Consider the following 27,971-nt stretch of genomic DNA (forward strand, 5'->3'; position numbering starts at 1 on the left):
CAGGACTGGAACAGGGAGCAGGAGCTGATGCAGAGGCCATGGAGGGATGTTCCTTACTGGCTTGCTTCCCCTGGCTTGCTCAACTTGCTTGCTTATAGAACCCAGGACTACCAGCCCAGAGATGGCACCACCCACAAGGGGCCCTCCCCCCATTGATCACTAATTGAGAAGATGCCCCACAGCTGGATCTCATGGAGGCATTTCCCCAACTGAAGCTCCTTTCTCTGTGATAACTCCAGCTGTGTCAAGTTGACACAAAACCAGCCAGTACAGGTGGCCTGACATAATCCTGTGTGGTAGCCTACAGAAATTGCCGGGAGTTACTTTAGTTCTTGAAATTGTCACCACTGAATAGAGGTAACTTTGGGGCTGTGCAGAGCAGGCCAGGCTCTAACAGCTGGCCAGGCATGGTGACACTGTCTCCACACCAGCACTTAGAAGGCAGAAGCAAAGCCAGAGTGATGACAGTAAGTTTGGGGACAGTCCGGCTGACAGAGTGTTCTAGGCCAACCAGGGCTACGTAGACCCTGACAACCAAATTGCAGTGAGAAAGCTGGGATGTGGCCGGTAAAGGGATGACTGCCCAGCATGCCTCATGTTCCAACTTCTGCCACAAGCTGGCAGCAGCAGAGCTGCAGCCTGCAGAGCAGTGGCTCTGTGAGTGCCGGCCTGGCCCCTGATGAGGACTTGGAAGATTCAGCCTACTACCTTGTCCCATGTAAGCACCAGAGACCCTGTCTGGAAGGGAAGAGATCCTTGAGCTTGGACGGTGCTCATGCAAGAGGGGGGCCTAGCGAAGCGTAGCTGTGACACGGTGGTCCAAGAAGTCAAGCAGGGCCTGGGCTCTCTGCATGGCTACAGCAAGCCGAGCAGGAGCCATGGTCCCGCTGTGGTTTCTCCATAATCTAGAAAAATCTGTTTTTATTTGTTTTTTTTGAGATTTTCATATTCAACATGGTTTTAATTGGGGTTCAGCAATCCTAGCCTGTGATGAGTCATTCTCGTTGACACAGGGTTTGAGTTGACATCCACTTTTCTTTTTCTTTTTTCTCCTGGGAGCGTATTAATGTCCTTAGTTGTTGGGACAAACATATAATCGTTCTTTTTTTTTGTTTTGTTTTGTTTGCTACAGGGTTTCTCTATGTAGTCCTGGTTGTCCTGGAACTAGCTCTGTACACCAGGCTGGCCTTGAACTCACAGAGCTCTCCCCTGCCTCCACCTTTCTGGTGTCAAAGGCATGTGCCACCATGCCTGGCTTCCAGGTTTTTACTGGGAGCCTTATTGTAGGATTAGTGGTTTGTGGAGGAGACCGGTCATGGGTTTTCATTGAAACTTGTATACTTTTTTTTTTTTTTTTTTTTATTTATTATATGTAAGTACACTGTAGCTGTCTTCAGACGGGCGTCAGGTCATATTACAGATGGTTGTGAGCCACCATGTGGTTGCTGGGATTTGAACTTCGGACCTTCGGAAGAGCAGTCGGGTGCTCTTACCCACTGAGCCATTTCACCAGCCCCGAAACTTGTATACTTGATACTAGTTTTTTGGTTCCATTCTCTCTCTCTCTCTCTTTTGTTGTTGTTGTTACATAAATTCAGGTCACAGTGATGGCTGTTGTTTTCAATGGAGGACTTAAGTCAGAGGGTTGAAGTGTCACGTCTCTCAGGAACTCAGGTCCCCCCCCCCCCCCCCGAGTCAGCTCGGACCTTCTGCCTGGGAGCACAGCTCCGTCGTGAAGATTTCTCACATCCTTCCCTAGGTTTGCAGCTCCTGTCAGAGCCACTGAAAGACATGGAACTTCCCTTTGCTGTGGACCTAAATCAGAGCCAAACCATCCTGCAGAATGCTAGGAAATGTCCTTTTTTTTTTCCAAGATAGTTTATGCTTCCCTGGGACTCATGACAACCCTCTGATATTAGCACCCCAAGTGTTAGCATCCCGGCATGCACCACCACGCCCAGCTCTACTGCACTGTTTTTATGGCAGCATGTCTAGTCCGCATGCGCAGAATGCTGTTTCTCCGTCGGCCAGTGGTGGGCCTTTGGCTGTGCACCTGCCGCTTCTCTGCTCATTCCTGTGCACCCAGGTGCGGCACCTTTCTTTCTGGTCACCTTGTTTCTGGTCACCTTGCACTTTTATATTCTTTGCTTTCCGACTGGGCACCACTTACATTGCCGCCGCTGGCATCTGAGAAGCGGCCACTGCTGAGCACTGGCAGGGGTCGCACTCCATTAGGCCTGGGCTGGTGGGAAGTCACCTTGGACCTCCTCTGAAGCTTCCCCAGGACTGGGGTGGAGGAGTCTTGGGGCCCACACCATGGCATAAAGTCTTCTCCAAAGGGAAGGGTCTCAACAAGCGCAAATGTCCCTACCCCTTCTGGAGCAGTACAGGGCTTGAACCTGGGGCCTCTCATACACGCGCAGGCAAGCATTGGGTTACTGAGCTCCATCTCCAGGCTTTGTGCTTGTTCTTTAAAGAAGAGTGATTTCAGAGCTGGGGAAATGAATCCGTGGTTAGCAACATGTTCTGCTTTTCCAGAGGACCTGAGTCTGGTCCCCAGCACCCACGTCAGATGGCTCCAAATTGCCTGTGTAACTCTAGCTCCAGGGGACCTGATGCTCTCTTCTGGGCTCTGCCGGCACTTGCGCTGCCAGAATCATGCCCCCCATAAACACAGCATTAAAAAGAAATCTTGTGTTTTTGGTTTGTGTTTCCTGAGACAAGGGTTTCTCAGGTGTCATTTTTGTAGACCAGGTTGGCCTTGAACTCATAGAGATCCACCTGCCTCTACCTCCTGAGTTTTGGGATCAAAGGCATGTGCCACCACATCCAACCCTAAACCATCTTTAGCAGTGTAGTGGTTCCTGCTTTTAATCCCAGTACCCAAGAGAGCCAGGTTTTTGAGGGCAGCCTGGTTTACATAGTTTCAGGACTACATCCAGAGAGATCCTGTTACATCGAGAGCATTATTCGTTTAGTATGTACTTTGTATATGTGGGTGGGTACGTGGGTGCTATGTTGAGTGTGCAGCGGTCAGAAGGCAACCTGTGGGTATCAGTTCTCTACTACACAGGGGGTCCAACTCAGGCCGTTCAGGCTCTGCAATGGGAGACTTTCCTGAGGAACCACCTCGCCGGTCCATGCTTACGTCCTTTGTCATTCCCGAGACACACAGCTCTGGCCAAGAAAAGGGCCTAAAGATACCTTTTCAAAGGGTTGTCTTCTGCTCCCGGGCCTCTTCACTGGCCCCTGTCTCCTGAGTTTGGCACCCACCACAGCTGTTTCCATGCACTGTATTCTCAGCTCTGGACAGCAGGGGGCGCTCGGAGATCTAAGCAAACCGTGTAGAGTTGGAGCATCCGAAATCTGAGCCAAGACTGACTGATGTGGGAGTCAACTCAGACTCAACGACGTGGGAGCCTCCCATGTTGGTCTTGTTGGAGCACCTGGGACACTGCCTGGGACATAGGTACTTCATAAGTGCTTAGTAAGGGAAAACATCCAAACCCTATGGGTGGGCCCACCTCGAGGGGGCTTCTAAAATTACTTCATCTTTTTGTTCTTTTGCTTCCCTTCCCCTATGAAGTCAGCACTGAAATCAGCCAGACCTAAATACCTCAGGGTCTCCCTCAGCTGCCCGCTGAGCTAGTGCAGGCTGTGGGCAGCATCTTGCTTTGGGAGGGATATTCTGGGTTCCACTCCTTTCGGAAAACACCTGTGCCAGGTTGATCTAGGCATGGACGAGGTGAGACTTGGGGATGAGCATAGAAAGCAGGTATTCTCATCCTTGAGGAAACTGTTCCTTTAAGAATCCGATGGTTGGGCTGCAGAGATGGCTCAGCGGTTAAGAACACTGACTGCTCTTCCAGAGGTACTGAGTTCAATTCCCAGCAACCACATGGTGGCTCACAACCATCTGTAATGGGATCTAATGCCCTCTTCTGGTGTGTCTGAAGAGAGTGACAGTGTATTCACATACATTAAAAAAAAAAAAAAAAGGGAAGAAAAGAAAAGAAAAATCATCCAATGATTGATAGTCGCTTGGTATGGTGGCAATCCACTGGTCGCTGGCTGCTTGCGCTTTCCAAAATGGAGGATTTTGAACAGAGGGTAAAAATCCAAGGCAGTGAGGTTTCCCTAAGCTTTCCCAGTTTTTGCAGTGAAGTTCCACAGTGTGGTCATTTAACCGTGAGTTTCGACCATCCTTGTGACAACTCAGCTCTGAGTGCTGCATGACGTTTGCTGACACCCATGGGGTCCCGAGGCAATACTGGTAGAATAGGCTCAGCAAACCTGTAACATGCTCACACAGGATGCCCGGCAGGCCCCTGAATTCCTGTGGTTCCTGGTGGAACAGTTTTCATGGTCACTAGAGCCTCCTTAGGAACGGGACACAGGACTCTCAGGACATCTGGAGTTTGCACTGCTGTCACGGTGCAGGTGGTAGTAGGACTACCTGGCAACCAGTGATAAGAGCTCAAAGGTGGATAGTCTGGTGCTGTGGACTGTCAGGTTTCCCCAGTGACCTGAGTCACTGCACACTCACTTCTAGGACTCCCCTGGGAAACTGGCCTCACATAGGTGTGGCCCCTCCATCCCTGAGGTGCTGAACAGGGTCCAAGGGGGCAAACTGACATTAATAAGCCTGTTGGTTTTCCTGGAAATTAGGCAAGTTGGGGGTCACCACCCTACCTAATGGGGAGCCCCAGCCTTTGGACAGGCTGGAAGGGCAGGGGTGCAGAGTTTGTCACCACCTAGCAAGTAGCTGTAATCTAGTGTCTATGCATAGCCTATGATGGTTATATGACTAGCTCTACGCTATCCAGAGCCATCTAGGAGAAAGCCTCCGAGCACACCCATGAGGGATCGTCTTGACAGGGTTAACTGGGTGCGAAGCCTTATCTTAAAAGTGGGCGGCACCATTTCCTAGGCTGGGGCCCTGGACTGAGTTAAGGGAAGACAGTGAACTGAGTGCCGACACTCACCATTTGTTCCTGACCTCGGATGCTGCGTGGCCAACTGCCTCTTGCTCAAGGATGGCTTCCCTGCCGTGAATTATGAGCCCAAATCAACTCTTTCTTAAGCTTGCTTTTTTTTTTTTTTTTCCTCCGAGACAGGGTTTCTCTGTATAGCCCTGGCTGTCCTGGAACTCACTTTGTAGATCAGGCTGGCCTCGAACTCAGAAATCCACCTGCCTCTGCCTCCCAAGTGCTGGGATTAAAGGCATGTGCCATAATTTCTCAGTCACAGGAAAAAAATCACTGACATATGGGAAACTGGCGGTCACATCCCGAGTGAACAGCAGGGGGTGCAAGGACTCCGTGCTAGGCCTGGGTCTCCAGTGGCTCTCCTGCCCCCCTGTACCTCGCCTTCACAAACCCGCTATGCCAAGGTCTGAGCTATTTAATTTTTAAATTTCTTAGAAATTAAAAAAAATTAAATTTAGGGTGGTTTTAAAATTTAAAATGGTTTCAAGTTCTTCAAACTTAAAACCATTTAAAATTACATTTGTTTAATTGTGTTAGTGTATGTACACCACAGCACCTGTGCAGAGGTCCCAGATCAGTTTGTGAAAGTTGACCCTCTCCTAGCATGTGGGTCTCTGAGGACAAGCTGTGGTTCCCAGACCAGGCCTTACCTGCTGCGTGTTCTCCCTGGCCACATCTGTGAGTCCTCTGCTTGATCTGGACAATCCCTGGGAATTGTGTATCTTCCTTGATACTGCTGTAGTTTTTAAGGAGAAATAATTACTTCTACAGATGACCCAGAGCCACCCCAAGGAAGGGACATAGGCATCTCCATCTACAGGAACACTGACCTGTCCCCCACACGGGGAGGGGGGACTGCTGGCCTCCCTGCAGTCATTTCTTTAAGTGTGCTATAACTCTGCCCAAGAGAGGATGAGATGCTTACCCTCAGGCCACGGGCCAGCATTGCCAGGCCACGGGCCAGCATCACCAGGCCATGGGCCAGCATTGCCAGCCGCTTTAGACATTTCAGCTTACCTCTGACCACGTGCTGCCATCTGTCCCAGCTGTTTCCGCCTCTCTTTGCAGCAAGCTGCCCTGAGGAACGAGGAAATGGAAACTCAGGGAGGTTGGCCAGTGTGTGGATGGGTAACGTGGGGCTTGCGGTGAAGAGCGAGGCCTGGGTCAGAGGCTTTGCTTCTTGTCTTGATGTCCTTTGGCTCTGGACACAGAGTTGCTGAGGTGTGGTCTCACTTCAGGTCCACTTCAAAGGTGCTTGCACTGGGGCCAGCTGGTGTGGGGACTCCTCTGCTTTAACAACTCGAAGAACAAAGTAATACCTGGGTAATGTATTTTTGAGCACCTACTATGTGCAAGGCACTATGAACATAAAAGGATAGAATATGTGGGGTACAGCTCCCACTGAGGAACCCAAGCTCTAGAGGGGACTCTAAGTTTTATCCTCACCACCACCACAACCGCCACTGTCACTTCAAACACTATTGTTATCAATACCAACTGTCATCAGAATCATCACTGCCATTACCATCAGCACCGCCATAGCATGGCTTACGCCACCATAATCACCACTACCATGGTCACCATCTCTATCATTGTATTCACTCGAATTTTTCGAATCACCATCAATAACTGTTACCACGAATGTGGCTATAACCATCACTGCCTTCCCCCTGCACAAGCTAGCGCCTGGTCCTTCCATTTGTGTAAGATGTCCATGCATCCCCCTCCTCCTCCTCCTCCTCGTCCTCCTCTTCCTCCTCCTCCTCCTCCTCCTTTAATGTAGCTTAATGGGGCTGATAACTTGCCCCCTTTATTTTATTTTTAAAAGATTTTATTTATTTATTTTATGCATATGAGTACACTGTAGCTGTACAGGTGGTTGTGAGCCATCATGTGGTTGTTGGGAATTGAACTCAGGACCTCTAGAAGAGCAGTCAGTGCTCTTACCCGCTGAGCCATCTCTCCAGCCCCGCATGCTTCCTTCTATCCATGTTACCAATTATGCCACGTGCTTCTTACTCCGGGCATAGTGGGCAGGAAGCATAGTTCTGGTAGAAGTGGGTGGCTTCTATATGCTGGTTGTCAAGTAGACAAGAAAGTCCTGGTGGGAGCAATCCCTGATCTGCCATCTCTACAGCCTGGCTCTGATCATCCTTAAAGAGTAGCCTGAAGTTCACAGCATGGGCTCAGGTCAGACTGAAGCCTCACACGCATGAGCCGTGGAAGCTGGTTTAGTCAGAGATGGCTAGGAACTGGCTTCTCTGCTGGCCACCGAGACTAGCCACTGTTCTGGTGGCAGAGAGTGCCACCGTCTGGAGCTGACCACATGCAGTTAGAGGGTGTGGCCCCTGGGGATTTTAATGCTGGGTTTTGTGTGTGGAGACTTGTGGCTCCTGACAGCTTGACTCCCGGTGTCACTCCCGGGTTGCCATCCATGTGCTGACTGGGCTGGGCTGGAGGGCTGGGGAGCATGGCATGTGTTTTTTCCCCTTTAAAGGACCTTGAGGAGAGTTTGGAGGAGGACGTCTTTTCAGATTGGGGTCACCTAGGAAGTGGAGTCATGAGGCCCAGAGGACTTTCCCAGCCTTCATGGCCGGTACTTCCTCAAATGTCCCTGTGGCCTTTTCAGAAAACCCCAGGTTGGGAGGCTGGGGTATGAGGAGTGGAGTGAGGACTGTGGAGGAAGGAGTTCCATGTTGGGATGTTGGGGTTCTTGGCCTTGCACTCGTGTTGGGGTGCCTGGTTTACATCATCTGGTCAGAGCCAGGCTCAACGTGCTGGCTAGTTTCATGTCAGCTTGATACAAGCTAGAGCCATCTGGGAAGAGGGAATCTCAAGGGAGAAAATACTCCAGACCAGACCGACCTATAGGCAAGCCTGTGGGGTATTTTCTTAGTGACTGTTGTGGGAGGGAGGGCCCAGCCCATTGTGGGCAGTGCTGTTTCTGGGCAGGTGGTCCTGGGCGCTCTAACAGGCAGAGCAAGTCTGGAGGCAGCATCCTTCCATAGCCTTTGCACCGATGCGGCCTCCAATTCCCACCTTAAATTCCTGCCCTGATTGCCCCATGAACCTGGGACTCGAGAACTGAAATAAAGCCTTTCTTCCTTAGCTGCTTTTGGTTATGATGTTTTTTAGCGGTAGGAATCCTCAGGAAGACAGCAGAACTGATGTGTGTGTGTGTCTCCTTGGAGTTTTGTTTAGCAATGACCTGGGTTGGGGTGAGGGTTCAAAGTGAAGTTTCCTCCTCTCACACTCGTGTAGTCTGAGGTCCAGGTGGGTGGAGCAGGCTCGTCCAACTTCTGGTGTTTCATTTTAGTCTCTCCTATCTGCCTTGTGTCTGTCACATCTCCTCAACGATGCCTTATAAGGACAGCCGTCAATACAATCAAGGGCCATTTTCATCTGGAGTCGTCTCATTGGGATCCTGCTTGCACACAAGGTCACACCCACGGTGTTAGGAGCCCAGCCCTCAGTAGATGGCGCTGCTTCCCGAAGCTCACCTCTGCAGCAGGGGCGCAGCTGGCCTTGCCCGGGACTGGGACTGGTCACAATCTCAGCACCTGTGCACGAGCCCCTCCCCCCCCTTTTTATTTAAAGACAAGTTCTCATTTATAGCACTGGCTTCATGGTACTTGCTGTGGGACTCAGGCTGGCCTCAAACTCATAGCAATTCTCCTGCCTCATCTCCCAGGCGCTGGAGTTAGAGATGTGTGGCACCACATCTTGAATGTGCCTTGGGAGTTTGTCTTCCTGGACACAGGAGGCACATTTTGTCCCACTTTGTTCCCAAACCCATTTCTCAGAGCACCGCTGGGCCTTCTTGTGGCCAGCCATGCACCCCTTGCTCACTGCTGGTGTGCAGGTGACTCGTTATCTCTGGCCTAAGCCCACTGGCCATCCCTATTCACACAGACTCCACATGGCCACTCCAGCTCCCAGGACTTCTGCTAGAGGCTGGGCGACGGTTCCAGCTGCAGGCAGAGCAAGGAGGGTGTGTCTGGGCTTACTGCAGGGCAGAGGGCCCCATATTCAGAGTTAGACTGTGGCTTTTGCACTCCTGGACCTCACAGACCCCACCCTGCTGGCTGCCAGCTATCCCTGTGTCTTGTCACTGATAGCCAGCCAATTCATTTTCTCTTTTTCTCACTCAAGCGGGCTAAAGTTGGGTTTATTATTATTATTATTATTATTATTATTATTATTATTATTAAGACAGGGTCTCTTAGGACCCCTGCTGGCCTTGAGTGCAGTATTCAGTAGGGATGACCGTTAACCCCCAACTCTGCTTCCTCCACCTCCTCCTGAGAGCCCAGATCCCAGCTGTGTGACACCTGAGTTTTGTCTTTTGCATTTTCATTTATAACAGGAGACCAGGCTGGGCATATAGATTCCGGACTTTTGGGACCCTAAAAGCTGAGGATCCACCCCTCCTGAATACACACGGAACTTAAATCCTGGTGTGCAGCAGAGACCTATACCCAGTGGGTCTCTGCCTTAGGCCATTAGGCCTGGAGACTCTACGAATCTCAGGCTGAAACTCAGCTTTAAAACATTCAAAAGTTCCTGCATACCTGTGCAGGGGCTTCCCTGAGTTCACACTGGTCCTGTGCTCCCAGAGCACACAGGCGTGGGGCAGCTGTGCCCCACCTTCAGGGCCAGCCCCTCATGCTTATGAAGCCATGGTTGCTGCCAGGGTTGTGCTGGTAAAGAAGTGTGCTGGCCCCTGGCCACAAGCTCCCACCCCCCAACCTTCGCATACATAGTAATAGAAGCCAGGGCCTAGGCGCCTGGAGGCCAAGCTGTTTCTGCTGAGAGACAGCCCTCTCAGATGTTTATGGAATAAAGATCCTCGCAGACCCAGGGATCAAGACAGGAGGTATTTATTTCAGATGTCAGCAGCCTGGCTTTTCTTCTGGTGCTCGGAAAAACCTGGCAGGTTCCTTTCATGCAGGGTGTGTGTCAAGGTTCTTCTTGTAGAGGGGGAGGGACAGCCACTTGTGGGTTGGCCTAACAGGCCTGGCCCCTGGAAGCTGACTAGAAGGCCCTTGGGAGCCTGAGGCATGACCTACATATAAAGCACAACCACGCCCAGGGCCTTGAAGCAGGGCCTGGCTTTGCTGTTCCGTTGCCTGTGTGCAGTTGCCTGGGTTCTGAGGAAAGCTGCGGAGGAGGTCAGTGTCTTCACCTCTGGCTCACAGGGTACAGCACCCAGCTAATGTCCTTGTTTTCACTCAGAGCTAGAACGAGAGCCGACCAGGTCCTTTCCTTAAGACTCTAAGGCAGCGGGCTTCAACCTTCCTAACTCTGGTCCCTTTAGTACAGTTCCTCGTGTTATGGTGACCTCCCAACCATACAATGATTTTCATGGCTAACTTCATAACTGTAATTCTGCTAGTGTTATGAATCGTGATGTAAATGCCTGATTGGCAGAATATGTGCTATGCAACCCCTCTGAAAGGGTCAATCAACCGCCCCCCCCCAGGGGTGGCATCCTATAGGTTGAGAACCATTGCTCTAAGGAAATGCGTCACAAAGGCCAAGGCAGGGGCCTCTGAAACAACACAGCTCTGTGCTCAGCTTCGCCTCTACCCCGATCCCATAGGCTCCTCTTCTCTCCTTTCTCAGGCCCAGTAGGTGAGTGCTGGGTGACTCTTCACTGAAGCATCGGAGACTTCCCTTGCTTGAACCCTTGAAGGAAGGCGTCACTAGACTCTCCTGGGACCCTCTGAGGAGGAGACGAAACAGATACCTCTAGGCAGGGGCTGGTCTCTTGGACATGGAGCCTCTCCGTAGACAGATGTCACCACACTCCTTCCTTAAAATAAAAAGGCAAAAGAAAGGGCTTTCTTCATAGGCTGTTTAGCAACCCCGGGGAGGGAAAAGCAATCAGGGACATGGAAACGGGCCTGGGGTGTGTTGTGTGCTCGCCCGCAGAGCCCCGGGGCCCACACGCAGCAGGACTCAGCCTGGGAAAAGCAGAAGAGGAAAAGAGGAAAAACATGCTGGGTTGAGCAACCAGGAGCCCAGATTGGGGCTGAGGCAACCACAAGCCATGGACGCCGCAGCTGCCTGGCGTTGGCACAGAGGCTGAGCTGGCCATGGGGTGCAACCGAGCAGGAAACACCCCCCACGCCCCCAGAGCCAGGCCTTGGGTGCATGCGTGTGTGTGTGTGTGTGTGTGTGTGTGTGTATTGGGGGGGGGTAGTGTGTGTGTGGGTCGTGGTCCTGCTCCTGCTTGCTGTCAGGATGGGATTGTGGCCCACTTACACCTTCTGGAGAAGCCCAGTAATAATTTGGTGACCAAGCACAGAGCTGATCAGCTAGCATTCAAACTAAGGTCCCGGTGCAGGGTTCTATAAGCAGCAAATCCCAATGCCTGCCAGAGCCTGTCCTTGTGTGACGCTAGCCTGGACATCCCCTTGCCACACAGTTCTTGTCCTGAGCTGTGGCTCCTAGAAGACTCTTGGCCTGCTTCCCCAGGAAACCAGGTGACTTGTGCCAGGGACTCTGTTCCCTTAATGGTGTGGTGCCCTCCATGCCCGGCTCCAGCCTACTGCCACCTTGGGATGTATAGAGTTCGTTCTGAAGTCTATGCCAAGGTCTGTACTTCAGAATGTTTAGAGCAAGAAGAAAATAATCAGCTGAGTGTGTTACACGTGCCCCAAACTCCAGCCCTTGGGAGCTTGTGATCAGAAGATCACATAGAGTTCAATGCCAACCTGGGTAACATAATGAATTCCAGGCCAGCCTGGGCCATGGTGTCTTAAAAAAAAAAAAAAAACAGACCAGGAGGGAGTAGAGGAAAGAAAGGACAGCTATCCCTTTAGCCTGCTGCCCAAACTTAAGTGGTTGCAACTTTGGTGCATTTCATTCCTCTTCGTTGCATATTTCTGTATGTAATTGAAACCATGGCACAGGCTCAACTGCATTGCCAGTCCCTGCCTTTGTTCGAGCATGCTTCTGCTGTGGTTTCTGCCACAGTTTGGGATGGACTGTCACTGAATGCATTGAAGAAAGCATTTCATAGGGGGATCGTAAAGGTACATTCGAGTCCTAAAGACAAGGGCGCCCCAGTTTCAACAGCCATCCTGGGTTATGGTGGTGGTGGTTTTTGGAGACTGGTCTCATAGCTTAGGCTATCCAGGAACTTGCTGTAAAGGCAGCAATAGGACCATCCTGCCTCAGTTTCCCAAGTGTCGGGGTCACAGGCATGTGCCACCGCGCCTGGCTTTGGCATTTCATTTTCAGTGTGCCCAGATTTCTCCACCATAAGCGTTATCAGTATATCTTTCGGTGACACGAGGCACTCACACTACTTTGTGGGTTTTTCTCCATCTCCGGTGCTTGTTTAACATCCCAAGTGAAACTGTACCCAGCAGCCATTGCAAGATGGATGGTCTCTTGCTGTCACAATGAATCTCATACCCTAGGGACCTCATGAAGTGCAACTGCAACCTCTGTCTTGTGTCTGGCTTATCCTGCCAGGCATGACTGGGGCCAGCCAGGACAGAGCATGGTGCCAGAGAAGCCAAGCACGGAGTTCCCTCCATCTAGAGCAAGTGGAACCTGGAAAGAAACATCTTGCAGCGCCATCTGGGAAAGTTTCTGCATCCAGTGAGCCCTGGTGCTTATCACCACTGTCTGCCTGGATGCAGATTCGGACTGCCTCTGCTGACTGATGGATGGCTTCCCGCAGAGCAGGTGGAGGATGCTCCACCCATGAGCTTTCCTGGCCTGCTGACCAGGGAAGCAGAACCACTGTTGGCTGAGTCCCAGTTAGAATTCAGCCCGGCTGCAGAGAGGAAGAGGAAAACATGGGAGAAAGGGAGAGAGGGAAGGGGAGGAGACATGGAGGACGGAGAGAGGGACGACTGGAAGTAAAACGGGGAGAGTGCTCCTCACCAGACAGATTATATGCCATAGAAAGCCCAATGCTGGCAGGACAATGAATTCCACAAGGTTCTCCATACCCAGGCTTCTCCCTGTGTGCTGTTCTGACATTTCTGGTCCAGTGCTTCATGGACTAAGAATGGCTGCACAAGCTCCATCCATCACGTCTGCATCCTCGCTGGCAAGGAGAAAGGAGGGAAGACAGAGGAGAACGCGCCTCAGTGTTCATTGTGTCAGCTTCGGCTCACTCGTGGGCACTGTGGGGCAGTGGGATGGGCAGCACTCCAGCCTTTCTCCCAGTGAGGACTACAATGTTTAACAGAGACATTGCTAGCCAGCTGAGGAGGAAGAGCGCTACACAGGAGGGATGCTCTCCTAGGAGGGCTGCCATCCTGCAAAGGCTATGCAGAAAAGAAGCTGGACCAAAACTGGCTATGACAGGGGAAAGCACAGGTGACACATTCCAATGGTGAACACTTTACACGCCAGGTGATGGGGTTCCAGAAAGGACTTCGTCCTGCCTCTCCTCGGCCTCCAGAGCCCAGGGTTTGCTGGCCCACTTGAGAACTCCTCAAAAACCTGTCTTCAGGGCAGCTCTGCACCTCGTGTGTGGCGATTACTGGTCTCTACTATCCAGGGTCCCCCCTGTATGCATCGCTGTGCCAAGACCATGGGCCCTCCTATCATCCCCTACTCTGGCAGCCAGACTCTGGGTGAGCCATGGTCTATTAAGCATACTTGCCCGTGGTTGGTAATGGCAGAGTCAGGATCTGAACCCGGGCAGCAAATGTCACTCATCTGGATGGATTGGATCATACACACAGACTAGAAGAAAGCAGTTACCATCAGCAAACCCAAAGGAAAACCACATTCCACAATGGAGGGGGGCATCAGCTGTTGCAGACACGTGGAGATGGGCGGATCCAGCAGCCACCATCATCCTGGGAGCCCCGTGCCTGGATTTTTATGCTGTTGGCTGAGACACAGCAGCCATTGCAAGATGGATGGGCCAGATATGTGAGCAGAGGCACTTAACTCTGTTGCTGCCAGCCAAGACACTGCCTGTCTCCAGCTTGGCTCCCAGGGCACGTCTGTCTGAAGGGGGGCTATCTTAGTTTGGGTTTCTGTTGCTACGATGAAACATCATGTTGCGGAGGAAAGGGTTTATTTGACTTGCACTTCCACATCCATAGTCCAACCCTAAAGGAATCAGGGCAGGAACCTGGAGGCAGGAGCTGATGTAGAGGCTATGGAGGGGTGTTGATTGAGGTGTTGGCTTGCTCAGACTGCTTTCTTATAAACCCCAGGACCACCAGCCCAGGGAGAGCACCACCCACAATGGGCTGGACCTTCCCCCATTAATGATGGAAAATGGTCTACAGCCTGATCTTGTTCTTGTGGAGGCATTTTCTTTCTTTCTTCCACCTCTTCCTCCTCTTCCTCTTCTTCCTCCTCTTCCTCTTCCTCCTCTTCCTCCTCTTCCTCTTCCTCCTCTCCCTCCTCTCCCTCCTCTCTCCCCTCTCCCTCCTCTCCCCCCTCTCCCTCCTCTCCCCCCTCTCCCCCCTCTCCCTCCTCTCCCCCCTCTCCCCCCTCTCCCTCCTCTCCCTCCTCTCCCTCCTCTTCCTCCTCCTCCTCTTTTTTCTCAAGATTTATTTATTATTATATGTAAGTACACTGTAGCTGTCTTCAGACACACCAGAAGAGGTCATCAGATCTCATCAGGGCTGGTTGTGAGCCACCATGTGGTTGCTGGGAATTGAACTCAGGACCTTCGGAAGAGCAGTCAGTGCTCTTAACCGCTGAACCATCTCTGCAGCCCAGTGGAGGCATTTTCTCAATCACGTTTTCCTCCTCTTGCACGACTACAGGTTGCATCAAGTTGACATAGATCTAGCCGGCATGGGACCTCCTTCAGGGCTGACAAACCCATTTTGGTCCCCAGCAAATATAGACTTTGAGTGGGCCATCAGGTGGACAACTTCCTGGGTGGTGTCTATTGAGTCCATCTTTGAGACTGAATCCTGAAGTGGGAGTGGTGTGAGGAGAGACACTAGTCTCTGCTGTGGGAAGCTGTCCTCTCTTCCTCTGCTACTCCTGAAGCCTAACAACACGTCCTTCTCTGTAATGGAGCCTGGGTATGGTGTTTGGATATGGCCCCCTTGGAAGGTGAGGTAGCCTTTAAACCGTAGATTATTAACACTGAGTCAGGAGAGCAGTTAGCAGTCTGCTGTCAAACAGCTCTGTTCAGACACGAAGCAGTCTAGACCCTGTACCCATGGGGACATGTGGATCTGGGGGAAAGAGAAAGCCAGACCCTTCTGAGCCCCCTTGGCAGTAGAAGGCACATGTTCAGAGACAGGAGGCAGCTGCAAGCTCACCTAACCAGACCTCTACTGACGGATTTCTGGGAGATCACTTGGGACGTGCTGAGTTCTGATGACTGGCTTTCTTGGAGAAAGCCCTGGATGCCTAGGGCTGTTGCTGTGGTGTCTGTCAACCTTCACTCCGTGGCTGACTGACTTCCTACCAACGTCATGCTGCTGCTGGCTCAGAGGCAGAGATGGACACAGTGTTAATTATCACCTCCCAAGGGGCCATATCCAAACACCATACCCAGGCCCCAGTACAGTGCTGGATGGGTATATTAGGGTTCTCTAGAAAAACAGAACTGATAGAACACACACACACACACACACACACATATATATATGAGATGTTATTATATTTATGTCAATATATTATATACTATAATATCCCAATATCATATTACATATTATATGATATATATGTGTGTTGTGTGTGTATATATATATATATATATATATATATATATATGTATATATATATTTTTTTTTTAGAGAGGCTTACAGGCTATGGTCCAGATAGTTCAACAATGGCTGTCTACCAATGGGAAGTCCAAGAATCTGGCCCACAAGGCTGGCTGTCTCAATTGGTCTTCAGTATACATTTGGATCTCAAAGAGGTAGACCCTCATGCCAGAAAAGGCAGAGCTAGCGCAAGCAGGCAAAGAACAGGTGCTTCCCTCTTCCACGCCCTTTACGTAGGCAGCCACAAAGGTATGGCCCAGATCTAGAGCAGATCTTATCACCTAAAAAGAGCCCATTAAAGCTGGGTCTTCCCACTTCAAAAGATCTAATTAAGAAAAAATCTCCTAGCTGGGCAGTGCTGGTGCAGGCCCTTAAGCCAAATGCTCAGGAGGCAGAGGCAGGTGGATCTCTGAGTTCGAGGCCAGCCTGGTCTATAGAGTGAGTTCCAGGACAGCAAAGGGTGCACAGAGAAAACTCTGTGCCGAGTCTCCCTCTGCTCCCCTCTGAAAAGAAAAGAAAAATCATTTAGTCAAAATAAGAACTGCTTTGAGATTTCATCTCAGACCTCTCAGCATGGCACTTATCCATGGAGAAGTGGGGCAAGGGGAGCACTCACCCATGGAGATGTGGGGCAAGGGGAGCACTCACCCATGGAGAAGTGGGGCAAGGGGAGCACTCACCCATGGAGGAGTGGGGCAAGGGGAGCACTCACCCATGCAGAAGTGGAGTAAGGAGAACACTCATCCATGGAGGAGTGGGACAAGGGGAGCACTCACCCATGGAGAAGTGGGGCAAGGGGAGCACTCACCCATGGAGATGTGGGGCAAGGGGAGCACTCACCCATGGAGAAGTGGGGCAAGGGGAGCACTCACCCATGGAGATGTGGGGCAAGGGGAGCACTCATCCATGGAGAAGTGGGGCAAGGGGAACACTCATCCATGGAGAAGTGGGGCAAGGGGAGCACTCATCCATTGAGAAGTGGGGCAAGGGGAGCACTCATCCATTGCTGGTGGAAATGAAAACTTGTACAGCCACAGTGGAAATCAATATGGAAATTCCTGGGGAAGACGGGAGTTGATCTACCTCAGGAGCTGGCTGTACCACTCTTGGGCATGTATCCAAAGGATGCTTCATCCTACCACAGAGACACTTGCTCAACCATGTTTCATTGCTGCTTTAGTCGGAATAGCCAGAAATCAGAAACCACCTAGATGGCCCTTGGTACATTTACTCAATGGAGTGTTACTCAGCTGTTAACAAAAAAATGAAATCATAGCCAGGTGGTGGTGAAATCATAGCCAGGTGGTGGTGGCGGCGGCGGCGCACGCTTTTAAGTTCCAGCAACTGGGGAGGCAGAGGCAGGTGGATCTCTGAGTTTGAGGCCAGCCTGGTCTACAGAGTGAGTTCCAGGACAGCCAGGGCTACACAGAGAAACCCTGTCTCCAAAACAAACAAAAATAAAAACCACCCCATGTGAGGTATCTCAGATCCAGAAAAGAGAAACATAGTGCGCATTTTCTTATATGTGGATAGTAGCTGTGAGGTCGATGATAATCAAACTGGGTGTGACCTCATAGCCTTGGGCAGTTCTTGAGCCACACAGTTACACAATCTCACAGCCACACAATCTCACAGCCGCACAACTCACACTCAGCTGCACCATTCAAGCAGACAGGGTCATCTTGACCAGTTCTGTGGAAACTTGTCATTCGCTTTGGGTACATGGATCTACTGGCTCTTCTTGATTCTGGGAATGAGAGAACCATTCCCTCTGGCTTCTAGATGCCAATCGAGGGCAGTTGTGGCATCTCCTTTGTAGGGGCAGTGGCCTCAGGCCTGGGGGGAGAACTCCTCTTGGTGTTCTCGGCTGGCCTGTCCCAGCATCCTGCTATCTGTCACTTGATCAGCACTTGCCACCCCATGACACCCCGGTAATCTGTTTCCAATCCTCAAAAATTCTCCTGTCCAAGGCTTCTGGTTTCTGACAGAAGGTCCCCGTGTCCCCATCTCATTGGGGACATCAGTAAGCCACTCTCCAGGCTGCCCAGCACAGGGCACTGCTGTCTGGCTTCCACTTTGACCTTTGATCTTCTGCAGTGCTGCCGCCTGGAGACTTGTGCATGCTAGCTAAACACTCCACTGCTGAGCCCCGGGCCACATCCTCAGCCACAAGTCTGGGCCTTTTGGGTAGGAACACCTAGTCCTCCTCCTTTCAAGGACACCCATGTCAGTTTCTGTCTGTCCCTTTGTCTTTCTCCACCCTGGAGATGTCTCTGCACCATTCTTTTTTTTTTTTTTTAATTGGGTATTTATTTCATTTACATTTCCAATGCTATCCCAAAAGTCCTCCACACGCTCCCCCTCCCCACTCCCCCCCCCCCACTTCTTGGCCCTTGCATTCCCCTGTACTGAGGCATATAAAGTTTGCACGACCAATGGGCCTCTCTTTCCACTGATGGCTGACTAGGCCATCTTCTGATTCATATGCAGCTAGAGACACGAGCTCCGGGAGGTTATTGGTTAGTTCATATTGTTGTTCCACCTATAGGATTGCAGATCCCTTCAGCTCCTTGGGTACTTTCTCTAGTTCCTCCATTGGGGGCTCTGTGATCCAACCAATAGATGACTGTGAGCATCCACTTCTGTGTTTGCCAGGCCCCGGCATAGTCTCACAAGAGACAGCCATATCTGGGTCCTTTCAGCAAAATCTTGCTAGTGTATGCAATGGTGTCAGCGTTTGGAAGCTGATTATGGGATGGATCCCTGGATATGGCAGTCTCTAGATGGTCCATCCTTTCGTCTCAGCTCCAAACTTTGTCTCTGTAGTCTCTACACCATTCTTAGACTGTTGGCAGCCACACAGCCGTGCACAGACCGGTGTCTGCTTTCAAGCGTGCTCCTGGGCGGCGCCTCTCTCTGCTTCTGAACTTTATGACTTTGACCCTATACTCTATAGTTTCTGGGCCAAGAACACTGTCCTCCAACGCCACCGCAAAGGCAGCTGCTGGGAGGGGCTGGGCTAACAAGCGCCTTCACAGCGAGGCTACCCCTCACGCCAAGGCTCTTCATCTCTTTCCCCAGAGTGGAGCAGAGCCGGGCTGTCTTATCTCCCACTGTTTATGTGTCTGTGTGTTTTGGAGGGTCAGGCACAGTTTAACTCCTGTAGTGTTGGGGAGATGGATAGACTGTTGGGGGCTCTGGCTTGTGTATGGAGCCTGCACCCAGCTACTGACCTTGCCTGACAGGATTAAGAGGCAGTTCGCTGCAGTCTCTGAAGGTTTCCTGCCAGCGATGACAAAGTGCCGCCAGCGGAGTTCACAGGGCTTCGTTTTGTTGGAACGTTTACCTTCCAAGAGTAAGTTCCAAGGAGCCTTGTCTCTCAAGGATAGTTACTTATGGGACACGCCCACTGCAGACTCCGCCCACTACAGACTCCGCCCACTGCACTTTGCGTGGCAGGCAGCAGACTTGCAAACCCGGATAAGAAGTGTGGATGTCCTCCTGCCTGGCAGAGTGTTTGCCCCACTCAAAAACAGTGAGCCCAGGATACCTTTCTACCCTGAAGGAGCCTGGGTTCAAGGTCTGAGATGAGGAATAGATCCTGTGGGCAGTTTCTCAATTTCCACAGATGCACCGTGGTCCATTTTTCTCTTCCTTTTGGGCCTGGCCTGCAGACTCTCTGTCAAGGAGAAGATCTGTGTTCTCTTAGGCACATATATTCATATACTCCAAGCTGACAGGTGACCCCTGCTGTCCCTCCGTGAGCTCACCTGCTCCTCTTTCCATAAGTACTTCCCACAACCATCCTATACCTGCACACCCCCACAGTGCCAGATGCACCCAAAGAGGGAAGGCTCTGGTGGGCTTCAACTCTCTCAGGAAATTCCCTCCTAGGACAGGATGCATTCCCTCATGTGTAACCACAGAGTCTAAGCGAACAGTTGGTGGCGTCTCCTTCATGTTCTGAACTCAGGTGCCGCCATAAGGAATGAGATCAGCCTGTCTCACCTAGACCGGGGCCAGACACTCAAGATGCCTCACACCAACTCTGGTACAATTGTGGAAGCCATCATCTTCATCTTTACAGGTATGATGACAGTAGAAAACCCTGCCAGATCATGAGTTTCCTGCTCACAATTATGGATACTATATAAATTACCTGTCAGCTTCTATGTGCAAGGTGTACACAGAGCAAGGGAATCTTGTGTTTACACTTGGACCGTGTCCTTACATTGGCCAATGGTGATTTAGTCGGAGTGGCATATGGGGCTGCTATAGACACAGTGTGCTGTGGGCTCAGCTCCAGGTCTTTGCCAGCTTCCCTGGGAACATCACAGCAGGTAGACAGCAGACCCCGCCTGAGTTTCATGTGGATAACCCACAGGCCAAGGGCAACAAACGTCTCTACAAGAAGCCACTTGACCTGCAAGACTAGAGAGGAGTCCCTAGAATGAATTCTACCAAAAGACACTCACTCCTATTGTATGTGTGTGTTGTATATGTTGTGCACACACGTTCATGTGTGTAGTGTATGTCATGTACACATGCTCACACATGTATACTGTTGTTACATGTTCATTATGTGCGCAAACCAGAGTCAACGTCAGATGTCTTTCTCTGTTGTTTTCTACAGTCCTCTCTTAAGACAAGGTTTCTCTCTAAACCTGACGCTCACTGATTGTCTAGACTGGCTGGTGAACTCCATCGGTCTGCTCGTCTCTGCCTCCCCGGCACCAGGATTACAGCCATGTGTTGCCACACCTGGCTTTTTAATGTTTGCTAGGGATCTGCACCCAGGTCCTCATGCTTGCACAGAAAGCACTTTACTAAGCTACCTCTACAGCCCAGGTTGTGTCTGCTTATTACGATGTTAAAAGGTAAACCTGGTGGGCACAAGGTGCGTGCATGCTTGTAGACACAGCCAGACAGAAGGCAGAGGAGAATGCTTGGGGCCTAAAGCTGCAGTCCGGCTTGGATAACAACGGCCTGTTGCCAACCCAACCCAACCCAAACTCAACCTAAGCTACTCGCCACACCCCCATAGTGCCTACCTCATCATCGCTGGTTTAAGACAGGAAAGCCTGTCATCTGGGTGCAGTGAGCATCAACTTGGGAAGCAGAAATTCAGTGGCTGCAAGTCTTCATGTGACTGCAGGCTTGCTCAATTAAACCTCAGTGACGGTGGGCATGCCCCCTACCTCTCAACCCACTTTCCCAAGGAGCATGCAGGTACAAGAGATGAGCCTAAGTGGCTCAGACTCTTCCCTGTCTGCCCCTCCTTCCCCTCAGTGAGGTTTGGGGGAGGATCACACTGAGAAGTGTGGCTTCAGGCTCACTTTATCCCTAACAGCTCTGCTTATTTGAGGTCCTTATGAAGCAGTAAGCTCTCTACTACTCAAAGCGTCCGAGAAGGCTTCCAGGCATCTTTGAGAGAGTGTTTGCTTGTGTAAGGCACAAGACCAGCTCAGCATCTGACAGACAGCCACACATCTGTCACCTGCTCTCAGAATGGAGCACAGCAGGCTCTCCCGTTCACTGACATCCTCCACAGCTGCGTCTGCACTCAGAATCCAGCAGCTGTGACAGAGAGGGGACGGGCTGCAAAGCCTTACTCGCCACGCTCCTGGTCCTTCTAGGGTTAAAGGGTTGGACGGCTGTCCAGATGGATTTCGTCACTTAGATTGGGGTCTGGATGTGGCCAACAACTTCCATCTGCTTCATCTGTGACAATACTACATTAGATCAACAGGAAACATTATTTTCCCAGGAAACAATGTATTACATAGTTACCATGTAAAATAATGTTTTACATAGTTACCATGGAAATAGTGGCAAAGCTTGGTAGGGTGAGGGCCACACCAGTTCCATCATGAAACCCTATGAAGACAGGCTCAGCTCCAATCTCAGTCAGAGCTCCACAGAAAGGAGCCAAGTGCGGTGTCAGCGTGAGAATGCTCCATGCCAGAACTGGTGGAAACAGGATTTTTTTTTTTTTGAGATAGGGTCTCTCTATGCAACTCAGGCTATCCATGTAAACCAGGCTGGCCTTGAACTCACAGAGCTAAAGAGTGCCGGGCACCACACTCCTGCCAAAGCATGAATTTTCAACCCATGAAGTGCAGAGCAGAAGAGAGAAAAACAAAGCGACAGTTAGATGTGTAGAGACGCTCCAGACACCGCAGACCAAAATGCCTGGCAAGCAGCCAGAGGGCGAGCCAGCCGGGGGAGAAGAGCTGTTGCCACAGTGCTGGATGCTGAGGGCCACAGAAGAGCATCGCTAGAGAGACAGAAGAAGGAAAGCGCCATGCTAGACCGGGACCCTACTCAGTTACTGCTCAAGAGGAACAGAGGAAGGGACACAGGCACAGGAGCTGCTCTGCGGAGGACAGCGAGCAAGTGCCACAGAGAGCTGCAAGCAGGGAGGAGGCCTAGTCCTTAAGTTCAAGTCCCATCTTCATCCACCAGATACACTGTCCTGGTGGGACACACCCACTGAACACCCAGACACCCCACAAGAGTTTCTGCAGCGCTGGGAAGCTGGGTTGGTGGTGTCAGGGCTGGGAGATGGTTGGTGGCGTAGGTGTGGAACTCTTACTGAAGCCAGGCTCCTTTATCATCCCAGACTTAGGGAACAAAGCGGGTGGAATCTGCCTGGTTGTTCTCTCACCACTTGACAGGGCAGAGTTTTTTTTTTTTTTTTTTTTTTTTTTTAATAAGAAATAACCTTTTCAGCAAATCCTGCATACTCTTTAACCTCTCGTTCCCCCCGCCCCCCCTCCCCACCCCCCCATAGTTGTGACATGTCTACATGAAATCAGCCACAGGAAGGAAGCCTGCTGGAGAAGCTATTTTCTGAGCATCTCTTTATAGCCCTGATTGCACAACGCTGATACACGGAGGCCGGACTCTCAGCTCAGGCCCTTGGTGGCAGCTATAACTCAAGAATCAAATGTCTCAGAAAGCACAAGAACCATGTGCATGAAGAGAGTCCAAGATAATATTCATACACACACACACACACACACACACACACACACACACACACACACACATGCCTGTACACTGTGTGCATGCAGTACCCATAGAGGCCAGAAGAGGGCACCAGGGGCCCCTGGAACTGGAGTTAAAGATGGTTGTGAGCCTCCATGGAGGATGCTGGGAATTAAACCCAGGTCTTTTGCAAGAGCAGCAAGTGCCCTTAACCACTGAGTCACCTCTCCAGCCTCCCAAACATTTACTTTAAAGAAAGAGACAGAACTGAGAATCTAACTGGGAAGCCAGCCTGAGTGAGGGCGAGCCAATGGGACCCTCCAGAGAGCAAGTTGTGAGCTTAGAAAAGGCCTGGAAAACACACTGTGATCTACTCACAGCAGCTACCAGTATCCTGGGATGGCTGCTCTAAAATGCCCACTTTCAGATATTCACAGCAAAGCCATTGCTGCCATAGGCAGCAAAGAACGGACAGCCACAAGTAGCCCCTCTGAGTTCCCAACACTAACACAGGTGCCAGGCAGACATGCTGCCTGCTCACCCATCAAGCCTCTGTAAACATAGTGGAGTTTGCATAATTGTTCTGTGCTTGGAAGTCCATCTTGTCTTCTTGCTGGCTGCTTCCCAGCTGTGGGGACTCATCCGGCAGCCATGGTAACTTTCCTGCGGTGCCGTTTCCAGCAGGAAATAAGATGAGCCATAACCGACCAGCTGGGTCTCCTTGACTTTTCTTCTTATCCACAACCTCCCATCTCCTCCTCTCTACAGTCTCCTCTTGTGGTCCTGTGGTGGTGCTGAAGAGGGCGGCGTCCAGGCTGCCATTTTTCCTCTGTGGACATGTTAGGATCTAGAAAGCTTGTTCTGAGCAAAGATGTGACAGTTCTTGGGTGCCAGGGAGACTGGCCTCATGGATAAGCAACTTTTACCTATAGAGGCTCTGGCAACTTCCTGAGGTGTGGTGTAGCTGGCCTTTGGCAGTTTTTGTTTTTTTCTTCTTACCCTTTATCCCCCCTAGTTTCACACTAGATAGAAGAGAAACAAGGAGAGAGGAGAGAGAGGAATTAGGAAAATCCCTGAATCTAATTGTTTTCCTTTTGTTTCTTCTATGACCACAGCCACTAACAAATCACAACTAACCTCCCTGAACAACCAACACCAACCACGCTGCCTCTTAGGGCCCTAGCATTTATGTATCCTCTGAAAAGTTTCCAGAATTCCAAATGTCACACTGTTACAAAAATTATCTGCAGCTGGCAAAGCCATGCTTCCGCTGGAGCAGGAGGCAGATCACAGTCAGCTGCTGTGGACAGTCTGAAGCCACCCACATCCCACACGTGGGATTAAAACCAAAGCACAGTCGTGTGATAGTTCTGTGCTTGGTTGTTGTTGTTTTTAAAGAAACCCAGCCCGGCAGTGGTGGCGCAGGCCTTTAATCCCAGCACTTGGGAGGCAGAGGCAGGCAGATTTCTGAGTTTGATGCCAGTCTGCTCTACAGAGTGAGTTCCAGGACAGCCAGGGCTACACAGGAAAACCCTGTCTCGAAAAACCAAAAAAAAAAAAAAAAAAAAAAAAGAAAGAAAGAAAGAAAAAAGAAAACCAAATTCCAGAATTCTCAAAAATGTCACCACAGTGTGGCTTTGCTTGGAAAAAAAGAAAAGGTCTTCAGAGATCAAGGAGCTGGAAATGAGATCATTCTTGGTGACTGTCTGGGCCCTGGGTCCAACGGAAATCCCTTGCAAGCCCCAGAAGAGACAGACACAGGAAGAGGCCATGAGGTTAGAGTGATATTGTCAGGCTGAGGAGTAGTGTCAGTCATTGGAATTGGAAGGAGATGAATCTCTCCTTCCTTCCCAGAGTCCCCAGAGGGAACTGTGCCTTGCAGCTGGACTTCTGGTTTTCAGAACTGAGATAGGGGATTCTTGCTGGAGCTAAAGTGCCCCAGCCATGGCCACGGCACTGCTGTAGTGGCCAGGGATGGACAGCAGGAACCCAAAGGCAAGCATTGTGTGTAGGTGCCTGGTTCCCACGCTCACAGTGTCCGTGCGGTGGCAGGTTAGCTCCAGGGCTGGGTTCCTATTCCCTCTCTGACCTTTACAGGGCATGGACACAGGGTCTTCTCTTAGCTTAGTAACCTCCATCATGGCTACTAGCAATCTGGCCATCTGATGATCCTCAGTGGGGAACAGTGGCTGGACACAGCGGGGACAAGGGACCTTCTTTCTCATCTTAGACTTCCGGAAACCACAGGAAGGCTTCTCCCCAGGAGGAAGCCAGAGTCCCCTGGGACTGAGGAGTATGTGACTTCCTGTGTGTCTGAGGAAGAGGATGCCTGCCTTCAAACTGTCTCAGAAGGCAAGGTGAGCCAATCTAGACTTCTTTCGCTAGAGTTCTCGGGAAAAGCACTTAACCAAGTGAGGTCTGGCACAAGCTTTGTCTGCACCAAGCAAGCCTTTTAGGAAAATCTGTACGTTAGCTCCAGGGTAGAAATGGGACCAAATCAGCAGAAACTCTCAAGTAACGGGACCAAGCCAGAAGCTAATCAACACAGGGTACCTCAGGAATATTATGAAGGACACAGCAGCCTTGTGACTGATAGCTGTAGCTCCCCCTAAGACCTAGGTCCCAAGTCCCAGGCCATTACCAGCTCTGCCAAGCATGTTAAAGGTTCCAGGGAAGAGGTGTTCCATACATCAGGGCCTCAGGGGAAGCCTTGGATCCGCCCACCCCTCAACACTGCCTTACCATTGAGTCAGCAACACAGTTTCTTTCTCCTCTGCTCTCTTGACCTGAGCCTTTCCACCTCTTAATAAAACCCAGGTGAGGACACTGAAGTCTTCTGCATCCGCTGGGGTAACCTCCCGTCTCAGAATCAGGCACTTCACCATGTCTGCGTCCCTCTTGTCACCAGCTCCTCTTTCCCCTGCTCGGTTGTCCCTGGCCTTTACAGGTGACACGATCTGTCACCTAGTGTGTGCTGGTGACTCAGATCCTCTGCTTTATAATCCACTTGATTTTAGCTGCCGTATTCTCAGAGGCGAACGTTGGCTTCTTCCTCTGACTAGAAGTCTTTTCTCCATTCTTTGCATTCCCAGCCTGTACACACATCTGCCCATGCAGCAAGGATACAACAACAGACCCCAGGCTGCCATTATTATTATTAGTAGTATTTTTAATCTTCTCAGGTAACAAACACCATTACATAAGCACCTGGCTTCTTCATGTGTCATCATGCAATGAGACAAGCCAGGCCAGCAGATTGAGGGCAGTTGTTGTGGAGGTGGGAGCGGATCCACGGGCCATCCAGAGCATTCCCAATGTACTTTAAAAAAAAAAAAAAGAAGAAGCAAGCAAGCAAGCAAACAAGCAAGAAAGCAACATCAAAACCAACCAACCAAACAAGCAACCAGTGTGTCATTATGTAGCCCAGCCCAACGTCAAACTTAAACTTAGTAATCCTCCTGCCTCAGCCTCCTCAGTGTACCTTCAGTTTTAATATGACTTAAGGGAGTCCTTAGCAGGCTGTGTTGGGCAGGAGGGAGTGGGTGTAATGTCTCGAGGCTTGTTTAGACCCCATTTTAATCTAGGGCCCACCATTCACAGGCAGCGCTCTCCACAGAAGCCTTCCCTCATAGAAGCCGCACGAGCAACTACCGCATCTTCACCATGAGGGTGAGTGGGGGGCAGCTGAGGATCCCAGCCCTCGGCCGACTTAGTCTGGTTTTAATAGATCCACTGAGACAGAAACACAGTAACAAGCTAGGTGTAATTAAGTCCCATCAGGTTTAGGGGGTCTGCCTTCTTGTTCTGCCTTCCCTCCGAAAACAGGCGTGGGGAAGAACCAGGCTCTGAGTTTCTGCCAGGGCCACGTGCTGATCCTCACAGGTGTGTCCTCTAGGCTTTGTGGGCGTGGGCGGCGTTTGTGACTCAGACCGCCTGAGGGACTCCCCCACTGTTTCCTGCTATGACAGGTGGCATTGGTAGGAAGTGGCATCTCGGGTTCTGGATCCTTTGCTGTCAGGTTCTCTTGTATCCCACGGTTTCATTCCTGGGAATCTCCATTATCTGGGGCTTTTAGCGGAGCCCCTGGAGTGCTTTAGGTGTGAACAGGGAGGGGCAAGGGGCGAGCTGTAGCTTAGTTTCCCTCTGCGCTGTGATGAAGCAATCAGGACCACAAGCAACCCAGGGAGGAAAGGGCTGGTTCCATCTCACCACGGCAGTTCATGGTTCATCACGGAGGGAAGTCAGTCAGACACTCAGGCAGGAGCAGAAACCTCGGAGGCCGATAGGGTTGCTGCTGGCTCATGCTTAACTGGCTTCCTTTTACAGGCTAGGAATACTACCCAGGGAAGGTACCCGGCTAGTGGACTGGGCCTTCTCACGTCAATCATTGCCTAGGGGGGTTACCTTGGCCAGTGGGCTGGGCCTTCTCACGTCAATCACTAGTCAAGACAACCTCTCACAGCCTTGGCCACAGGCTAACCTTCTGTCTGGATAATGACAGCTCTAGACTGGATCAAGTTGACAGCTATATCGAACCAAGACCTGCAGGAAGGTGGCTGGACAGGCCTCTGGTTGGCGAAAGGACAGGCAGGTGGCCCCAGCTCTGTCGGCGAAGCCGCTCCTCAGAACCCTGTGGTGGCATATCTCACGTGGGACAGCTCTGAGCAGCTTTTTCCCTCTGGGTCTCTGATATATCAGAATTGGGGACAACTACACTTTAAAGAGGTTCACTATTGGGAAGTGTATGTGTGTGTGTGTGTGTGTGTGTGTGTGTGTGTGTGTGTAAGACTTGGGGAGACTAGAATAAAAAAAAAGAAAGGGTTTAAACATTTTTTTTTTTTTAAAGCAGAATAGTTAAGGGAATTCTGACACTCACTGGCTATTGGCATTTGTGGGAAAACCAGCAGACGGGTCTCTCGGCTGGCCAAGTCTTTTCTAAGGTTGAGCGTTGACTCCCCAGCCACGATGTCTGCCAAGTCCACGTGACTGTTCACTGCTCTCTTCTAGCCCATGGTTTGTGGGGTACTGCTCCCCTCAACGTTGCCTTGGCGGAGCAATCCACCAGGCAACCTCAGAAGGCAAAGGATGAAGATCAACGTCCACATGAGGGCTCTCAGCGACAGGCCTCAGGGCAGGGCTGCCCATTGCTAGCACAGCCTGGAAATTACATGCTGACAGGTGGCTGAGAGCCACCTTCTCTTCTCTTCTCTTCTCTTCTCTTCTCTTCTCTTCTCTTCTCTTCTCTTCTCTTCTCTTCTCTTCTCTTCTCTTCTCT

General features: G+C 50.9%; 1 long non-coding RNA gene across 1 annotated transcript; it reads right to left on the bottom strand.

Annotated features, from left to right (window-relative positions):
• Positions 1-9,888: 9,888 nt before the first annotated feature.
• Positions 9,889-25,580, bottom strand: Gm39265. The gene is made up of 3 exons (XR_879259.2): positions 25,439-25,580; positions 12,959-13,056; positions 9,889-10,803 (listed from the first exon to the last, which is right to left on the bottom strand). It is a non-coding gene; the product is annotated as a predicted gene, 39265 (long non-coding RNA).
• Positions 25,581-27,971: the final 2,391 nt, after the last annotated feature.

This window comes from Mus musculus, chromosome 8 (genome assembly GCF_000001635.26).
Source record: "Mus musculus strain C57BL/6J chromosome 8, GRCm38.p6 C57BL/6J".
In the NCBI taxonomy this organism is placed as follows: domain Eukaryota; kingdom Metazoa; phylum Chordata; class Mammalia; order Rodentia; family Muridae; genus Mus; species Mus musculus.